We start from the raw sequence: 19,107 nt of genomic DNA on the forward strand, positions 1-19,107 counted from the left end.
CCAGCAAAGCTAAAGAGTCTCTCAACTGGGGCAGAGGATGGAATAGGTGTGTTGTATTTTAAAAATAATGTATTCATGTATTTGTACTTTGCAATACTTTCAATTCGTGTATCATTATCGGTCAAATATTGAAATAATTCTAATTCTGCAATGTTTGAATGACTGATATCATTTGTTTCTTTTTCCATAATGGAAAAAAAGTCATCTACTTCTCTGTTTTGTGAAAGTAATTGAGATCGTGACTCTGAATCTGGATTTGCTGTCTGTTTCAAAGCATTTAATACCGTTTCTTTGATAAAAGTACGTTTTTCTTCGTTTAAGTCTTTCGGAATCCATCGTAATTTCCATTTTGGATGGCTAACAGTAGCAATTATATCGAATAAATCAAGAAATCGAGATTTTAAACTCGATATTAAATGAAGTTTCAAAAGTTCGCAATATCTATTGAATGCGAACCATTATTTTGAGCAATAATATTTAAAATTGAAATTGAAAATAAAGGCAAAGTCCAAATATTTTCAATATTCTTAAAATAAAATACTATTTCCAAAAATTACTGCATCAAATAAAGTATTTTATTTTCATAGTTGTACAGATACTGTAAAATAAATGGGATTATTTACTATTTACTATCTAAAATACTATTTTCCCCAGCTCTGGATCGGGGATGAGAAAGCTCATTGCAAAGCTGGGGAAAATAGTATTTTAAATAATAAATAGTAAATAATCCTATTTACTTTTTTTTTAAAGTATGTGTACAACTTTTTAAAATAAAATATTTTATTTGATGCAGTAATTTTGTTGAAAATAGTATTTTAATTGAAGAATATTGGAAATATTTGTATTTTGTCTTTATTTTCAATTTCAATTTTAAGTATTATGGCTGAAAATAATGGTTCGAATTCAATACATTTATGGGTGTACTAAATCGTTTCTTAACGATCAGATAGACTGCATGGTTATGTTTATCTCAGAGTATTATCACAATGCAGAAAGTAAGATATTTTATTTCGTGTTCCTGATTGTCAAAATAGAAATATTTTATTTTGGGCATCAAATTGTTGAAATAGAAATATTTAATTTTGAGGTTCAGATCGTTCAAATAGAAATATTTTATTTTCGAAATTGTATATCTTATTTAAAATACTATTTTCTTTAAGCGAAATAAAATCTAAAATATGAAATAGTGTTTGAAATGTTTGTTTCGCCAAATAATGCCCAACTCATTGGCATTGCAATATTTTACTAGCTGCATTAACGCGTAATTCAACTCTGTTTTCTTTTTCGTTGAGTAAACTCGAGTTGAATCGAAAATGTCTTTTCATCCTTCTGACCGGAAACGGTAAAAAGATCTGAAGAGCAGGAACGAATTTAATCAACTGAGACTTCTGATTCAATGAAATTGGTTAACTCTCTTTCTCTCTCTCTCTGTCTCTCTTGCCAATGGCGCATAGGAGTCGCCGATTAAATCGCAACCGTACCGGTTAAAGAATTGATTTCCTGTTCTATAGAATTCCGTGTGCCATCCAGTGACGAAGCGGTGAAGCCAGCTGAAACAGAGCCCTTTGACCGTGTTGCGACGCGAACGTATGTAGGACGGTGCGCCCGGCTCGTAGTTCAGTCATAGTTCTATTAGTAATTAGCAATCCAACTAGAGTGATCCCCGTCGCGCTGTCATAAACCTATCTCGAACATGGCCGGCTCTCCGACTAAATTCCCCTAGTATCCCGGGTTCCGACGCCGAGGAACTAGATTATAATCGAGCAGCCCCGGAATATGGATAATCGACCGATTTCGATGGTAATCTACTGACGAAACAGATTTCAGAATGATTTACGGGATCACATGGGCCTCGTCCATATACGAATCGCCGTAAATCTTGTGTGCACTCATGTTACGCAAGATTCGCCGTTCGCGAACTCGTAAACCGTATGTACTGTATTGAATAACATCCCGATCGAGACCGTTTAGCCCTGAAATGGTATCTCGATCGATCGACTCATGTTTTTCAAAACACCTGCGAATAATCTCTAGACTACCGAGCAAATTAATAACCCGACATTTGCGGTTCCTTGCACACGTCTGGTGTTAACGCAGGTGGATCTGCCGGTAGCTTTCTCGTTTTCGGTTCGCGGAACGTTAGGTTTTCGCCGATCCTTTCCGATCGGGCACTCCGCCAAACGACTTCGCTAGCTTTTAGACGAGCATGCTTTCGAAGTTCACCGGCGGACTACTTTTTCTCTGTTCCGGTTTTACCAACTTGTGTACGGCGCGGCGGTCCGTTCCACGGGTCAACAGGGGTTTCGCGACACTCTGCGCTTCCCTGGATCACGAGAATTTATAACGATCGTTTGCGATTTCCTCTTCCCTCGGCAAGAAATATGCGGGTCCCGAAACTTTCGCGATCGAAGCTCGGTGTACCCCGCACCGTAGACATTGTTAGAGAAACATGATTCGACCGGTCGTCGAATCGTCAGGTGGACACGAAGAAAAGCTGGTCGACGTCGCACAGTGAGCAAGAAACCGATCTTTCTGGACAAAAATCTGCCGACAACACAGTTTTTCAGCGATTCAATTGGAATTTTTTTGAAAATGTTCGTGAAGGACTACTACAAAGCCCAATAACTCCGATACTTCATCCGCCCATACCATAAATTTGCATGTCCCAGCTGAGTTGCCGACACTTCTTAACCCTGAACCTTAAACCGCAAAATTTTCAACTGTAAATCTGGCCCTGAGAATTACCAATTGAATAGAATTACATTCGGCACACTTATGAGAGAAAATACCTCCTTTATTGATTCTTATCGATCAATTCTGTTATATTTCCATTTTTTCGTTAAGTGTGTGCTATCATTTTGTACCTCTGTATTTCGTTAATAATTCTACTTTATTCAATAAAAATAGATAAGTTAATGAAGCTTTGTTTCATTTCATTCATATATGTTGAGAAAGACACACTAAAAGTATGTGTATAAAAAAAATTGAATTTCTAATGCTTAATAAACAGAAATTACATTAATTTCACAGTGTGCTATCTTTCCGTCCCGGAGTGTACCAGCTCTTTCAAAGAATTTAGGGTTTAGGGTTAAGGAGTGTCGGCAACTCAGCTGGTACATGCAAATCTATGGTATGGGCGGATGAAAAAAAAAGTCCCATTGGATCGCTGAAAAACTGAGTTGTCGGCAGATTTTTGTCGAAAAAGATCGGTTTCTGGCCCAGTGTGCGTCGGTTCGACGGAATTACGAGGACTTCATGGAACAGGCCTCGACCTAAGTAGCAGGCGAAAGGCGTGCGCTACGAATTTGCATCCCGCGTGATACGGTCGCTCCCCTCTGCAGGAAATATGGCCCTCGCGCACGTTATTCATGCATTCGGGGGACGTTTTTTCAAGCGTGCTGTGCGACGAAAAATCGGTATTTATTGGCACGCGCGGACACTACTCACGTCACTCCTGATACGCCAGCACACGCCGCGCCGGCTCCAGCTAATTTCCATCATTGTTTCGGTGATGTCGGCCATTAGAGCTCGGTAAAATATTACAAGGCTTGCTCGATAAATAAGTCACTGCTCTCGAAATTCTGTTTTAACCATCTGTGATCTTCGACCTTTCCGATACACTCGTATCTCCATGTCTTTCAGCTACATAACTAGATTGCAGAATTTATACAACATATTTCTGTTTGGCGCACTCGAAGAAATTGAAATTAAACGAAATTCGATTGCCTACGTGGGCGGTCTCGCTGTGCAAATTGAAAATGAAATGAAGCAATATTCAATTCCATTAGATTTTCTCATTTTATGATTTCTGAAGACTTGTGCCCACTCTAAATGCAAAGGGCTCTCGCAATCTGCCGGTAACGAAGTCACGTTTTTAATTTTGCATTCGGTGAATACGATTAGCGTGTTGTTTATTTTCTGCGCTGTTCAGGCAACAACCGTCTGTCGTGTCAGGTGGAAACAATTTGGTACACTGAATATATTAGTATAAAATGGACAGCCTCGATCTACAAACCCTGGCCGAATATTTCGCAGAAATGTGTCTGTCGTGCAGCTTCGATACACAGATACAGCTAATGAACGAGCTACCACACGCACAGAATAATACGGTCCGGACAGTAACGAGCCGTGGCATTATCACGGCGCTATTAAAACGCCTTTCTGATTTGCATTCTATACAAAGAAGAGACAAATAGCGTGCTTGAACGCAAAACGATGCGATTTATCGTGCAGCGGATCGCGAACGTTGCTAGAAGAAACGAAACGGAGAAAGAAAGACGGAATTGTGCCAGTCGGAGCGAAGGTCCGGCTCGGTTTCTTTCGAACGTGGGGAGGTGCCATTTAGCTTGACTCCTCCAATTACAGAGCCAGCATCTGCTTTATAATGCAACGATATTCCTGAACACCGGCCGAACAGCAATCGCTTTCCAACCAGACAGACCGGTGCACTCGCAATTTCCTTCTGTGCACGATTATTGGGCATATACGTTCGCGATCGCAGGAGTGGCCGCCGCACCGCGCCGCCCCGGCTCTGCAAAACGATGTGAAAGCGGTTCTCGTGTCAGTAATGATTCGGACGGGGGTCACGCGATCGTCGATACTACTCGCGCCCCTAACAGCCCGCGCACGCGGCTTTAATTATTTTTACCTGGCCTCTCTGTCGGGGCCAATTCGCGTCGCGCGGAAACTTTCCCAGATAATTCGTCCCCTCGCGGAATTAGCTTGTTCGCGGCTCGTGCTACGCTGCCATCGACGTCGCGAAATGTTTCCGTGCCACCCCCCCACTCCGCGTCTTATCATGGCAATTCGCAGAATTATTAGCACGATAACTTTCCTTTGTTCATCCCTCGCTCCTCTCCTCCCGCCACCACAATCACTCGCGAAAAGAGTTTGGCGTAGTATATCCGGGATCAGTCAGTCCCAGTAAATCTGTGGCGCCTAACTTTCTACGCTCGCCACGAGAGGGACAGAGAGACAAGCACCTTTCTCGCTGGTACTCGATTCGTACACGATTTAGATCAGGCGTGGGCATTTTTGACTGAATTGAGGCAAGACAGAGTTGTGCTAATTCAATTACGTAATTGAACTACGTATTAATAGTAATGTATAATTAATAGTAATTCAATTATGTCGTAACTGAATTACTATATAATTGAAATACAATATAATAATTGAAATACAATGTGTAATTGAAATACAATATAATTGATGTAATCGAAATACAATATAATTGAAATACGATATAATTGAAATAGAATATAATTAAAATACAGCTCTCCAAATTATAGCCCAGAACTTGGAAGAACTTGCGATATATTTTTATGTTTTTCTTTCATATACTTGTTTAGTGTCTGCGCGGCGTAGTTTCTATTCCTCGTCCTCGTTCATAATACGTAACGTTATTTTATGTCATTTAATTCCGAAGTATTTTATAATTGTACTCCATTGCAATTACGTATTACATTGTAACTGAATTAAATGAAGATCTGAATTATAAATTACAATATAACTGAATTACAATGTAATTTAATTACTTTGTAATTATAATTCTGGAGTAATTCAATTGTAATTCTGCACAACGCTGAGGCAAGACCGTCCCCACCGTAGCGCCCACTGTCCCCCACCAGCATCCGCCGTTACAATGTAGGAAGGACGCGCTTCGTTCGTCGCAAGCAGTGCGCAGGCCTCGTGCTTTGGAGCCGCGAGGAGCGCCACCGGAAGGATGCTTGGTGGGGGAAGCTGGCGTTTGAGGGGCTCCACCCGTGCCCACGCCTGATTTAAGGTGAGCGCATACTAGAGGGTCGCGGGAAGGCCGCGGATAGTCTCGGGAAGGCCAAAGCCACCGATGGACGGCCATGCGGCAAGGGAGCAGGGCTACCTGTTGTGCGTGGCAAAAAAAAGGTCTCCGTGGGCTCCCCACCTCTTTTAGGGAAAGGGACCTTTCTTTCAGGGAGCCCTGCTCCCTGCTGTGGAGCCGTCGGCCCGCTAGAGATTTCTTCCCGCGTGGACGTCCATCGGCGGCTTTGGCCTTCCCGAGCCTATCCGCGGCCTTCCCGCGACCCTCTAGTATGCGCTCACCTTTAGATCGTCTACGTCAGGGCGTTACTGACGAGTCCTCTAGCGGGTCCAGGACGAAACGCTCCTTCCTTTTTCCTCCTCTCTTTCGTATTTATCAGAGCTCCTTTCACACCTTTTCCATTTATCTCGAGCTCCTATCGTAGCCAGAGAAAATAGCATTCAACAGTCACGTTCATTCGAAACAACGCAAATGATATTCGGCGAGGATAAATCTGGGTTGAAACTCCAGTGGTTCCAGGCCACGACAGAGAGACTGAGAGGAGGAGGAGGAGGAGGAGGAGCAGGAGGAGGAGGTAATAATAACAGGGAATTGTGTTTATTATATCCGAAACAGGGAGTAAATTCTGCCATGTGCAGTTCACTGGCCCCGATTATCTCTGCGCAACTCGGCCGCAGATGCTCAATAGCGACACGTATGTAAATATTCGTCGAAGTTGCTACAAATTCGGCCTCGGTTACCCGCCGCTCGAAATATATTCGCATGATACGCGGTTGAGTTTCGACGGTCCGGCTTCGTTATAATTTAAGTAGCCGGCGTTGCATTCGAATCGATATCGGTGCAACGCTCTCGGGAACTGGAGCGAGGTTTCCGCGTAAAGGCCCACCGATTCAGCCCTAAATTGTAGACCGCATCGAAGCTTCGTCGTGGCTGCCGCAGTATGATCGTTGCAGTCGATTCGACGCTATTTTCTTCAAATTTCCACAGAAAAGTTTCAGCATGCTTGGACGACGCGCACCGATCGAGGTGGAAAGATCGAGAGGAGACACACCAGATGCTTATTAGTGGGTATCCGCTGGCCCCGACACGCGCTAGAATCCACGCGAGCGTAATATCTCTTCTCTGAAAGGAGGAAACGCATGGAACGGCAAGCAGGGAAACGGGCTCTCTGGCGCACACAGGCCACGAAGACGGGTAAACTTACGAGTAGAGCGGGTCTAAGCAGGCGGGACGGTATCTGGCAGGTTGCCCCGCATTCACGCCGGCAAAGTCAGCTTTGCTAGCCGTGGAGCGATCTTCCTTCTCTCCTCGTCGCGTCGTGCTCGTTGGTCGCCACCGCATCCGCTCCGCTCCGCTCCGCTCCGCTCTGCTCTGCTCTGCTCTCCTCTGCTCCGCCCAGCTTCGTTTCGCGGCCCGTAGTTGGATTTAATAACGCAAGTTTCGCGACCCCGCGTCTCCTACATCTATAACAGAGTGCGGATACACACGCGTGTATATACAGAGGAACGTCTGCGCGAACACAACAACAGCCCAACTGGAGCATTCAACTATAACTCCGGTATTAATTATTACGGGTATCGTCCAGTAAGTACACTCCGCGACAAAACGATAAGAACACATCTAGATTTCGAATGTTTCTCAATACCAATGATGGGTACAAAGATTTTGTATACTGGGTGTCCCAAAATTCCTTCAACAGCCGGAAATGGGAGGTTCCTGAGATCATTTGAAGCAACATTTTCCGCCGGTTTTTGTCGCCCTTCACCCCGACCTGATCCTAACCAACTCGGTAAGTAAACTAAGGTCCTACGATGCGAAGTGGGCCAGTGGAGTGGGGATGAGTCGGAGTCGGAACACGTGGTGGAGTAGGTAAGCGCTGGCGTGCGGAGTGGGGATCGCTGTCCGCGATGACGTACTACCGAGCGTCGCGCGGGGAGGTGTAATGGTTAAATTTTTAATCGTTCATATCTCCTAAACGCATAGTTTTTTTTTTAAATTTGTTTTTTAATATTACATTGTCAGCCAGTTCTGAGCTATGTTTAAAGTTTCAAGTCTCTAGCTCATTGGGAAGTGGTTTAAAATTGGATTTCAAGATTTAACGCATACAACATCGACAACGACAACAATAACTCGGCAAGCTAATATAAGCGTGGTAACGTGGTAATAAAAATAATAAGGGTCCAGCGGAAAATCGAACTATATTACCCAATAGACCAGGCTGTTTTTGTTTTAAACATGTTGTTCAAACATGTTTAAACAATCTAGAAGGTGTCTTATCGTTCTGTCGCGGAGTGTAAATACGCGTTTTAAGATACCGATGATAGAAATGTATTCCGAAATTCTTTTCGGAAGGACTATTCGGTTCTATACTGTTTGAATCGCACTGTTCCTAACAATAACGTTAGTGCCAAGCGGAGAAGGTTGGTTCAACAAAGGTAGTATAAACAAACCGGCTGAATCGTTAGGAAGATACAAAGTAAACGGTGTTCGAGAGGCACATTCCCATGCGTGTGCGACGCCGGTGCCCAACTATGTGGTTAATTTAGTGGAAAGTTTTAACAAGATATTCTCGTGTAACGATCGCGCGCGCGCGCGCGCGGAGCTGATTATTTAGCGTGCGCAAATACCGTGCGCAAATCCTAACGAAGTTTCGCACGATGTTAAAAATCGTGAAACGCGCGGCACACATTCGCCGCCGATGCAAAAACGTTCTCGCGAAAAAAAAACCCGCGCACCGCCGCTCCACACGCAAAACAATTATTTCCGAATGGCCCTTCGATATAACGAAATTTGAAAACGCAATGCAAACGCGAGGCATTTCGAGCTGTTGCCCAACGTGCTGCGCCATCGATTGTTATACGGATTGGTCAATTCCTGAGCACTTGAAACATTCAGCTTTCTGGACATGTTGCCGACCGCTACGATTCAATAATCGCAATTCAATGAGTGGTGTAATGGAATATGTCGGTAGGGGCGTTTAGCCCATCGAAGTATGGTTACCAGAGAACGCATTAAAATTGAGCTTCTTCGGGCTTTATGCGAGCGTACGTGAACACCGTGCATGCGTCAGGATAGAGCGCGCGGCACAAAGCGGTTAATTATTCGGGTAATGAAACGTTTATTTGTAGGCTCGGGGCCACCGAGAGGCGACGTCCCCCGTAAATGAAAACAAATTGTTTTTTCATTGTGTGCCACCGCGGACCGACGCATAATTGTTAACAACGATCGCCCAGGGTTGCGTGGAAACTCGTAATACTTGCTGGCATGGTAGAAAAGGTCAGCCAGCGCACCGTCCATTACGTAATTGCGAAATAACTGAGCTCCGGCCATGTCTGAAATACTACGTTCGTCCAACGTTCCGTTAAAGAAGTACGCACTTTCGTGATTAGCCTCCTTCGGTGACTCCTGAATAATCACTCGTGAAGATCGACCATTCTCTCGAGGAAACTAACAATCACTTTATGCAAAATGAAAACGTTTTGCATATTGATTGCGGGAAACAAAACTTGATTGTCTTTTAAAGAAAGTGGTGAATACGTTGATGAAAATGCTAATGTTTGCTTATAAAGTTTAATTCTTGAATAGTTGTTGTAGAATACGCGGAAGGAATCGCGTATCCGTACTTGTTCGTTTGTGTAAACGTTTCCCATGGACCCGGAGTCTAGCACGGTGCACGAATAGACTGCTCCTGTTCCGTGGGAACGCTTATTCTCGTTACAACAATAAACAGCCGGGTCGAGAGAGGAGGGTGGAATAAATACTTTAGTACCCGGTCTATCTATACGGGGCCAGTAAACTGTTCGCAGAATCAGCAATTACGTGCTTTTGCATATGCAAAATCTGTTTGCAGTTTGCGCGGGAGTAGCGTTTCTGCGGGACCGGCGTCAACTTTGCAGAATATTGTAATTGTAGTCGGAGCCACCGCACCCCAAGTTATGTATATTTAATAACGCTCCCAAAGCGATTTTTTGCTGTCCGCTGGCACGGAACACAAAAGACTGGAACAACTGTTCCGATACGCCGAAAAGAAGTGCGCTCATCCACCGGACGAATCGAAGAGCAAACGGCCCGGAAATAATGATGCTGCTCACGATACTTATTTCTCAATATTGCCTTTATCTGCAGCGGCTACGAAATTTATTGGCTGACGGAATCTCGACGATCTTCTCGACAAATCGACCACACGTAAACTGTTCTAATTTCGTAAAAAAAAGTCTTACAACAATGATCCTCAAATTTGAGATTCACGGTGGAACACATTCTTGAAATTGAATTGAAATAAATCAGTGCAGCCGGCTGCGACGAGAAAAAGTCAACGTGTCGCAGGCCACCCGAGCGGGGATATTAGATTAAATAATTATAACGTGTAATATGATACTCGGCCACGTGAATTCCATGGGAATCCAAGCACAAGCGAGTGCACGCAACCGTACGGACGTAATTAAATAGTCGTCGCCCGGCGAGACCGGAGGGTATTTCGAAAAATTCTTCGGCTGACCGTCGAAACAATAAAACGCGGAGTTTAAGAGGAGCGATAACGTCGTCTAAATTGTTCCCACCTTATGGGAAAGTCTGCGAGCACGCTGGAGGTGTTCCCATAAAATAAGCTCTCCATTCCAGGAACTCTTCTTCAGCCGCGCACGCACCCTCGTGGATCTAACGAGCGGAGAATGTGAATACGAAATTTCAGATCTGAATTCAATATTTTTATAGAAATCAGGACGAAGAACAAGTTGATTATTCAACATCTTGTTAGCGAAAAAGGGATACCGTTGCGACGTTGAAGAGAATTGTAGAATCAGCTTCGGAAGCGAAGCGCGCTCGTCTAAATTTTGATTCCCGAAAAAATTGAATGGGAGTTTCCATCTGCGTTTCCACGGTACGTTCGCCGATAATAGGGCAGATGAAAAATGCTCGCGCGCCGAAGTATGATGGACGGCCAGCCTGAGCGTCTACTTTCGCAAGTGAAATAAACTTTCGTGCAGTTCCCTCGCGGGACACTGCAGCTTTTATTTCGCCGAAATACTCCGGCCGATAGAAACGGTCCGGGAGAATAAACGTAAAGTTTGTGGCTATCCAGAAACGATTCAACGGAACTCTTCTTGCGACGGTCGATACTTCCAGATCGCTCGGAAGAATTTTCGTGACGCTCGTAGAAGGCGTAAGGGAACGCTCTGTTGTGGTGTTATTCTTATATTGCCACGCTTATATTAGCTTGCCGAGTTGTCGTTGTCGTTGTTGTCGTTGTATGCGTCAAATCTTGTAATCGAATTTTAAACCACTTCCCGATGAGCCAGAGACTTGAAACTTTAAATATAGCTCAGAACTGGGTGACAATGCAATATTAAAAAACAAATTTTTAAAAAAAAACTGTGCCTCTAGGAGAAAAAGAAGATTTTAATATTAACCCTCACACCTGGCCCCGCAACGCTCGGTAGTATGTCATCGGCCATCGCGGCCAGCGATCTCCACTCCGCGCGCCCAGTGATGTGATCAGACCCACCGTAACTCGCGCATGCGCGGCCAAGACAGTAGCGTATCTACAATGACGCAGCCGAGCGGCCAGGGCCCTGACGCCTTGAGGCAGTTATTCTGGCGGGAATGTACCAGTGTTATTGGCGGGACGACTGATGGACGAGAGACGATTATGTATTCTTTTGCGTAGTTATTGCAGTGCTCTTTCCCTATCCCATCCTCAAAATAAAGAATAAGTTTCAATTATAAAAGTCTGCGGGGTGCTCAAGCTACACGATTTCATCGAAATAGTTACGCTACTGAGGCTGAAATTGCCGCGCATGCGCGAGTTACGGTGGGTCTGAACACATCACTGGGCCCACTTCGCATTTCGCACAGTGATGCCAGAGCCGTGGTACTGTGGTACTAAACCATACCCCCGCCATAGCCTACTATCGCCCCTACGTTCCTTTCCAACGCGCCCACGCGCTACACTCACCAGCGTACCTCTACGAATACAGTAGAGTGATACGCTGGCGAGTGAAGCGCGCGGGCGCGTAGGAACGGAACGTAGGGGCGATAGCAGGCTATGGTGGGGGTATGGTTTAGTACCACAGTACCACGGCTCTGGCATCACCGATTTCGCATCGTAGGAACTCAGTTTACTTACTGAGTTGGTCAGGATTAGGTCGGTGTGGAGGGCGACAAGGACCGGCGATTCTGCTCGGTAAGCGGCTCGCGGTCGTCACTACAAACCAATATGGCGGCGCCCTTATCTGTCAAAAACACTGCAATAGCTTCTGAACCACGGTGCATTATACAGGTGTGCCGACTTAGCATCTCTGTAACGTTGACGTTTTGTGATAGACGGGTAGTAATTCTCTGGCCGCCGCCAGACGGCGCATGGGTCGTAGGTACCGTACGTGTTCGAATGAGGTTGGTGTATTCAGAAGCGCGCCCGAATATACACAATCTCATTCACACACGTACGGAACCTACGGGCCATGCGGCATCTAGCGGCGGCCAGAGAATTACTACCCATCTATCACAGTTTTCTGAGGGAAGTCGGCACACCTGTATAATGCACCGTGTCCTGAACTATTGATCCTACAGAATGGAAACTTCGATTTGCTACCGTCATGACACAATATTTTTCCTTTTACAAAAGATGGTTTTAGTGGTAATTAAAATCGATTACAAGATACGTAAAGACTAAAAAGTAGAAAATAAAACAATATAAAAAATCTTTTTAAAAACCACGCTTATATTAACATGCACTAAAAAGGAGAAAATAATTTTTTTAGACATTAGCGACAATAAATAAAGGCGTGGTGCGCTAAACTATATTGACGCATTTTTCGTGGGCGCTCCACGCTTTTATTTATTGTCGCTAATGTCTAAAAAAATTATTTTCTCCTTTTTAGTGCATATTAATATAAGCGTGGTTTCGTAAAAAGATTTTTATATATTTTTTTGTTAAAGTAATTCAATTTGATGTGTGGGACTAAAAGTGGTCGGTTCCTCCACTACCCACTAAAAACTTCCACATAACAGCTGATGTCGGTTTGTTTCGCTGGGAGAGAGCTTTCGACCGTAAGGGTGGATTTATAGTGGAGCTGCGAGCATCGATGATAGCGGCGCGGTGAAAAGAAACCAACATTCGTGACGACATTTCGACACATACTAATGAAAAAGTACATATGTATTTTCTTTGTTTTCCTTTTTTTTTCACCGCACAGCTCACCTCGCTGCTCCACTATAAATCCACCCTAAGCCGTGTATGTTTTCGGCGAGGGCTTTATTAATATGATAGTAATTATTGATGAGCTGGAATTTCACGAGGTTGGTTCTCCAAGCGGCCCGCAGCGTGGAAAATTATGTTGACCACCCCGCGACCGGCGAAGGGGGAGGATAAATTATTCATACGGGTAAAAGTTGAATTTCACGCTCCGGGGATACAATTCCGGTACTGATTACATTGGTACCGTTAAAGCCCCCGTAAACTGTTTCTCGCAATTAGGAAGTAGATCGTATTTAATCAAGACCTATTACACCCGCCATCACAAGATTTATCATCATCCGAATATATCCATTGACCAATACCCAAACATCGCGCTAGATTTCGTGATATTGCTAGGATCAAATATACCGAGTGGTACGCCGAAATACAGGGTGGACGATTTATCTGAACCCTGTCCACCCCCACCTCCTGAGGGTCACGCGGAGAGGGAATTATTTCAAAATCTTCAATGGGAAACCCTTCTTTATAGCAAATCCTGGTTCTCCATTGATTTGATATTATTGGTGTAATTGGTTTGTTTACCAATGAAACTACTTTCAGTTTTCTCTCGGTCAATTATGGTGTTATCGAATAGCATTTTTGAAAATATCACATACGTCTACTTTTATTTTTGATCTGATGTGTATTTCTCGAGATATCTCTCCCCAATTTCCAACGATTTTTTACCCATTTTGATTTCTGTCCATTACAGCGCCATCTGTGAACCAAAATGCAAAAACTCCTAGGTCAAATTTGTGTATTTTTTTCTGGAGAATCGAAAACCCACTTGTTTTGATCCGATGCATAGTTCTCGAGATATTTCAATGTCTTCAGACAAATCGTCCACCCTGTATATGCTGGAATTATGACGACACTAAAATACATGATGAAAATGTGTTCTCTACAGCTCGCGTTTCCCTTGTAAGGGAATCGTTGGCCTGACCAGGGGCGACCGATAAATCAGCAGGGTCCCTGTAACGAAGGAGTTAAGCACCGTGGCCGAACCGACGCGACGGGTCGCGAAATAATCTCTCCGGCGCGGCGGCAGGTCGAAAACGATCATTGGGGCTCGTTGGGATCACGATGCATTCCCTCCCTTAGGTCTCCACTCCCTGTTTACAGGGATCCTGGCTCCCCAACAAGTAAGAACGGGTGTCGTGCCGGTAACGCGAGTCGGAACACGGTTGACCGAGTGGAAGGAGACAGGACTTAGCCAGACAATTTCTCATCGTGAGCTTCTTAGCGTCGAAGGTCCCTGAAAGCAGCGTGGCAAACGGGCTACAGTGGGCCGGGGGGTGTAAAGGGTGGAGAAAGACAAGATAGAACAGGGTTTAAAATGGGGTTGGAGGGTTTCCCAGCAAAGTAATAGCGCCCTCTCGGTCCGACGATGATAAAACACTTTAAACCAGCCTTTACGAGAGCTTCTAGGAGTAATATAAGGCGCGATTACCTATATTCCGTGCCAAAAAGATAAAACGCCACGAAAACGGAGGGCAAGTGTACACGTACGCTCTCTTCGTGCTCTTTCTCCCTCTTCAAGCTCGTCTTCGTCAGCTTGTGATCTCCTTCCTCTCTCTCTCTCTCTCTCCTTCCGACTCGTCTTCTCTCCATTTCTACGGTGTCTATCCTCGTTTCCAGGGGGCTGTGTGCGCGCGCGCTCGTTTCGTCGTTCATTCTATATTGCCCCGGCTCGAGAGCGTAGCGTTGCTCGCGAGCACACAACTCGTTCCCGAATATAGCAGCAACCCCGGGAAACTTCGCCGCTCACGGGCCTCGCGAGTTACGCGAACACACCGCCCATGGAATTTTGATTTTCATTTTGATTAATATGTGTAGCCGGAGAGAGCAGCCAGCTCCACACCGGCATGGCATCGCGAACGCGATTTCCCCTGTGCGCCGAATTTTTGGATGTCTCGTCACGTTTTCGGTGGGTGTTGCCGTTATTCAGGATGCTTATGAAGCCCCTCGTCCCGACCTCACTTCGCTCGGAGAATTATTGCCGATTCTGTGGATACATCATCGGGAGCATTGATGCGAACGAAACACGTAGGCTTGTCTACTCGATTTTGCTCGAGGGTTTTGCTTAAAGCGTGTTCGAAAATTTTGGACATCTTTAAAAATCCAGTAAAATTAATATCTCTTGTCTATCCATCTGTAGATCGTAAATGGGACATCCTACGCTCACCGACATCGCGGACGAAGCAAAGAAACACGTGCTACTGAAATATGTAGGTCGCACGGTTTATCCGACGCTGCGACGCGCTCCACTTTTCTGAACTTGCTTGACATCAGCGACGATGAAATACGCCATAGTAATATCCGTCGCTTTATCTCCTGGCGTGACGCCGTAGAACGTATTCGAAACATTCCCGGCTGCGTTATTAATCATGGCCAAATGCGTGCGTATTAAAATTATCTCGAGATCGGAGCGAACCTCGCGCAACAACACCGGAACCTCGACTATGCGAGCTGCTGTCTGAATTTTCGGATAATGAAAAGCTGATACCCTAACTTCCGGATAGCTTTGCAGTATACGCAAAAACCGGATCAACGCGGAGTTGTGGCAAAATTTATTATGCTTGGAGAATAATTAGACGAAAATATTCTTCTGGATACTGGTTTAAAATTCCTAGGCGAAATGCTTTATCGCGGGTTTGCGAATATATGCTGTGTACTTTACATTTTACGCTGCATTTATTATTGTTTACGACGCGAACGTTGTAATTATGATATATTATAATATGATTATGAGGTATAATACTTCGCCGCGCTTGTACGAGGCTCTTCAGCCGAGCTCTGTTCGAGTCTGACAATGAACCATCAAATTAGCGCTTATTGCAATGGGATAAAGCTTATCTGAAAGCGTTAAAGTGGAGAAGACGATTTATTGCGCAACGTCCAAGTGTGTTCCAAGTGTTCCAAGTGTTATTCGTTAACATTGCACCATCTCCCCTGAATCGATGAAGACGAACAAATCCATCGCTATTGTTTCTTTTATCTCGATCGGCGATTTGTTAATAAAGTATATTGATGTTTTCAGCGCACTGGTTCCATCTGATGTTACTAACTAAGCAATTTTGCAAATTACCACAAAATTTTCAAGGTTTCGGTCAATTTTTAAACCATCTTCAAGAAAAATTTGTATACAATTGCGTCTGTAAAAAATTATTTAATCAATGTATAATATGTAATTTATGTTGCATTCCGCACAAAAATACCAAATTTAGATTAGAAAATATTTTTCAGACACAGTTTTTTCTACTTTCTTGAAGAGGATCCAAATTAGGATCGAAACGTTGAAAGTTTAAGCTAACGTGCAAAATTTGTTTTTTCTTAAATAATTGATCGAACCGTTGCGCCGAGAACATCAACATAATATTCGTTTAATAAACATACGGTCGATAATTCAAACAATATTTAAAAATACCAAATGTTCTAAGAAACAAACCTACTTGCTAAGCGAACAAATTTTTTTAAATTCTTTACACCTTTATAACCACGTGTTGGTTCCATGTCTGCGATATACGAACTGAGGTAAACGTTAGACCTGACAATTTGTTATTGATTATAGATGTTTTGAAACGTAACGGTTATCCTGTCTTGCTTATATCCAAAGATCATCAAGGAACGGGTGTTTGAGATTTACCACCCTTGGTTCATTGAAAAACAAAGGGAAAAAAGATTTTTGAAAACAGGACCAATAAATTGGAACAGTACTGTCGTTATTGCTTACGTTCAAAAAATTTCTAACGATATTAAAAGAATATTCAGAAAGGTAGGCATACACACAATTTTCAAAATACCACATTATTTGAAGGAATTTTTCTCCGCGATCAAAGATAAAGTACCATTGTTAAAAAAAACTACAATTTAGTTTATTCAATACCTTGTAAGGGTTGTAGCCAGCTATAATATACAATTCACATGATATGAAATGTATGAAACACCTAAGATACATGAATATTGCGCGGCATTACTGAACCAGTAATGTTTTATGATGAATTATATATATATATATGAATTAGAAAATAGGTTTCGCATAGAATCCGAATCCGTAATAAAAATATCATGTTCCATTTGAAAAATGTAACTTCCGGTCTCAATCATCTATTTCCGGCCGAAACCGGAAGTTAAAAATATCACCATTTGATACAGCGCATCTGATTTATAAAAGAAACACTTTGAATTTTTGAAAATAACCTATTTTCTAGATTATAAATGGGTGGTATATGTATAATATAACCGCATATAAAAACTATACATATACTACTTATGTAATGTTATGCGTCGCGTTTAAAAAGAAATAATTGATCAAGAAAGGACTTAATATCCTGATAAGAAACACTGCACTGTACATTATACCATTATCATGACGTAATTTCATTTGTTTTTCAATATTTAACAATGTTCCACCATCCGACCATCTTGAAACTTTTTTATACGTTAGATAAGCAACGGAACATTGTTCTTGAATTTTTTGGAAGTGGTCACTCGAAGGGTTGCTTGCAATTACCACCCCTAAAAAATTAAATGATTTTTTTCTACCCTTAATAATTTGATCACGATGGTGAAAAAAATGTATGATATGAAGGAGGTAAGTTCGAGTATTTTCGTTTTGTTTTTATCCGAATATCTTAATTAACAACCGAGAAAAAAAATGATACAGTTAACGGTATTTACCCTCATATCATCCTTATACGAAGGGTTAGCGACTTAAAATTTTAGGGGGTTATCTTTCAACCTAAAACCATTGTTTTCCGCACAATATCAATAAAAATTGTGGGTGGGGCCGCTGAACCAATCTTAGTCTGCTAGGCCCTTTTGTGGTAATTTGCAAGATTGCTTAGTTAGTAACATCAGATCGAACCAGTGCGCTGAGAACATCAATATAATTTAAATCCATCGCTCCCGTTCGTAGATTCTCGAAGTCACGAGTGTTGCGAAGCTTGAAAAAGCTCGTAGGAGTAAAGAGCGTGGTCAGCTTGAACAATGAGTAAGAGGTCGTTCTCAAGGAGTGTTTGTGATTTCTTTTTTACGTCCGTGTCTTGGTTCTCTTGTATTTGTCCTTTCCTTCACCTCTATCCATCTCCTGTTTACGGTTCGTCCCGATCATATACCACGGCGAACGAGCGATCTAGCGAGGAGAAACAAACCGTGCAAAGGGCGTAAACGTTCGCGTGTGTGCCACGTCTTTGGTTTACGAGGGCCTTGTCCCGTTTACATCGCTGTCCATATGGTCGTAGGGAACTTACCGGATTGATCAAGCGTCTCGTTTGACGCCGGATTATTGCTCGTTACTCGCGCGATGAATTCGCATTCGGCACAGGACGAGAGTGCGAGGGGAGGGACCGTTTTGCGAGGCACCGGAACAGAAACGAAATTACGGAATCGGGGGATGTGTCTCGTCGTAAATGGGTCGACATAAATTTCCCCGGTATTTCTTTCGACCGCGGAAAACTCTCTCCGCGCGCGCGCGCGGCCGGCAAACTCTCTCTCCCGCTCGTTACTCGTTGAATCTGCCACTAAAATTATAATTAAATTCCCCGGGGGTGGGATTTAAGCGACTTTAAACGGAACGACGAGTGTGCGTTCCGCAGCGCGTCGGTAGTTATCAAATTTACACTGTGCGAGATGCCGCGACATTATCTCTTCAAACCCCCCCACCACTTCTTCCTGTCCAACCCCACCTCAGTCTCATCCACTTCCGGTTTCAACCCTCCAGCAACTCCGTTCGCGTAATAACAAGCGGGTTCATTACAACTTCCTTCGACAGTGATCAAATTAAACCGCGACGAGGACCGGCTGGCAATTTTTCGACAACGTGTGAGCGACGCTTGATGTGACGCATACGTCATCTCTCTGCTTGAATTTTTATTTGCAAACGCTACGAACTTTCGCTTCAACCCAATGGCACAGAGCCTCGTAACAGGACAACTTCAAATAACCCGTGAGTTATTTGTTGCACCGAACAAATTTTCAAACAAACGATGCACGGCTTCCAGAGAGACATATTCGGTGCTCTAATCTGTTTTTCTGTTGCGTCGCTTTTTTATCGAGATACGGGGTTCGCTAGCAG

The 19,107-nt window shown here is 43.6% G+C and overlaps 1 protein-coding gene and 1 long non-coding RNA gene across 3 annotated transcripts in view; one reads left to right on the forward strand and one right to left on the reverse strand.

Moving 5' to 3' along the window:
• The window catches only part of LOC143212917 (zwei Ig domain protein zig-8), a 556,020-nt gene that overhangs the window by 488,731 nt on the left and 48,182 nt on the right, over positions 1-19,107 (forward strand). The gene's annotated exons all lie outside the window — the stretch shown is intronic.
• Positions 6,086-19,107, reverse strand: part of LOC143212921 (uncharacterized) — a 34,280-nt gene continuing 21,258 nt past the window's right edge. The window contains exons 2-3 of the long non-coding RNA XR_013009825.1: positions 7,002-7,260; positions 6,086-6,919 (exon numbers count right to left, since the gene is read on the reverse strand). This is a non-coding gene — a long non-coding RNA (uncharacterized LOC143212921). The remainder of the gene's footprint in view (positions 6,920-7,001; positions 7,261-19,107) is intronic.

This window comes from Lasioglossum baleicum, chromosome 10, assembly GCF_051020765.1.
Source record: "Lasioglossum baleicum chromosome 10, iyLasBale1, whole genome shotgun sequence".
In the NCBI taxonomy this organism is placed as follows: Eukaryota; Metazoa; Arthropoda; class Insecta; order Hymenoptera; family Halictidae; genus Lasioglossum; species Lasioglossum baleicum.